Raw genomic sequence first — 2,047 nt, 5'->3', positions numbered from 1 at the left:
CAACAATGACAACTGCAGTAAGGATGACTAAAGTGTGTCACCTAAGATATTTATTAATTGCTAATGAAGAGTTAAATATCTGACACCCTGAGGAAACCATTTTAAGAAAGTCATCACTGTCCATATATTAATGTCAGATACCTTCTGTTATGATGAACTGCAAAGGACAGAACATCACTTCTGTAGTATTCTTAAAAAAAAAAAAATTTTTTTTTAAATCTATATAACCTCAGTCTTATAATGAGAAAACAGACAGAAAAACCCTAATTAAGAGATGTTATATATAAACAACTAACCAATGTTCTCCAAAAGTATTGACCTATGAAAACCCCACATACATGGTGTAGGCCACATGTTAACTCACAAAGGCAGGTTCAATAAATAGAACGAGACTGAAACCATACAAAGTAATTTATTTGATGACAGTGGAATGAAACTAGAAATCACTAACAGAAAAAACAAATAAACAAACAAAACTATAAAATGCATAAACATGGAAATTAAACAGTACACTATCAAGTTACCAATAGGTCAAGGAAGAAATCACAATGAAATCAAAGTCAATACACTAAAACTTACAGATTGTAGCAAAGGCTACACTCAGAGGGAAGCATAGCAATAATACCTAAATACAACTGAGGAACCAGAAATAGAAGAGTAAACTAAGCTTAAATCTGCAAGAAGAAAGAAATATCAAAGGTAACATAAATAAATGAAATTGAAAACAGAGAAACAATAGAATCACCGATATCAGAAGTTGATTCTTTGAAAAGTTAGTAACATTGACAAAATTTTACTTAGAGTGACAGAAAAAAGAGAAAAAATATAAATAACCAAAAGAACACATGAAATGGGAGTCATTACAACTGACCCAGCAGAAATAGAAAGAATTATGATAGCTTAAATGGAAGAACCCATGGAAACAAATTGGTTAACCTAGATAAAATGGACAAACTCTTAGACAGATACAATGTCCTTTGTTGTTGTTTAGTGCAGTCGAGTCAGTTCTGACCCATAGCGACCCTGTATAGGGTTTTCATTGAGAAGCCGGTGAGCTTGAATCACCGACCTTGCAGTTCAAACAGCTTTGCAGTCTGGAGCATTAACCCACAGCACCACACCGGGACTCCTTAGAAGGATACAAACTGACTCATGAGAAAATAGAAAATCTCAACAGAGCCTTAACAAATGAAGAGATTGAATCAGTTATCAGAAACTGGCAAACAACAACAACAACAACAACAAAGTCCTGGACCATATGGCTTCACTTTTACCAATATTTAAAGAATTGACACCTATCCTACTTAAACTCTTTCAAAAGATAGAGTAGGATAGAATATTCCCTAATTCAGTCTATGGAGCATACATAACCTTTTAACAAAATCAGAGAAAGACACCCAGGAAAGAAACCCCAAGAAAGTAAAACTAAAGGTCAATATTTCTTATGAATATAGCTTCAAGAATCTTCAATGAAGTATCAGTGAACAAAATCCAACAGCATATTAAAAGAGTCATACACCTTGACCAAGATAATCCAGTTATTAGAAAAATAACCAATGCAAGACAATGCAATCATCAGTAGAGCAAAGGAAGAAAACAACACATGATCATCTTTATGTATGCAGAAAAGGCATTTGCTAAACTTCAACACCCTTTCTTGATGAAAATCCTCATGCTTGAACTAGAAGATTGAAAGATTTCCCCTTGAAGTTGAAAATAAGACAAGTGACTGATCTCATCAGTTCCATTCACTATTCTATTTGAAGTTCTAGCCATAGCAATAAAATAAGAAAAACAAATAAAAGATATTCATGTTGCAGAAAATGGAAGGAATACACAGAGTCACTGTACCAAAAGGAAATGGTTAATGTTCAACCATTTTAAAAGGTAGCATATGATCAAGAGCCAATGTTACTGAAGGAGGAAGTCCAAGGTGCATAGGCTGTTGAGTTATGGTGTTGGAGGAGACTATTGAAAGTACCATTTGTTGTTGTTGTTAAGTGCCGTCGAGTCGGTTCCGACCCATAGCGACCCTGTACAGGGTTTC

The sequence above is a fragment of the Chrysochloris asiatica genome, unplaced genomic scaffold, assembly GCF_000296735.1.
Source record: "Chrysochloris asiatica unplaced genomic scaffold, ChrAsi1.0 scaffold00213, whole genome shotgun sequence".
Classification (NCBI taxonomy): Eukaryota; Metazoa; Chordata; class Mammalia; order Afrosoricida; family Chrysochloridae; genus Chrysochloris; species Chrysochloris asiatica.
Note: the sequence above shows the minus strand (reverse complement) of the source record.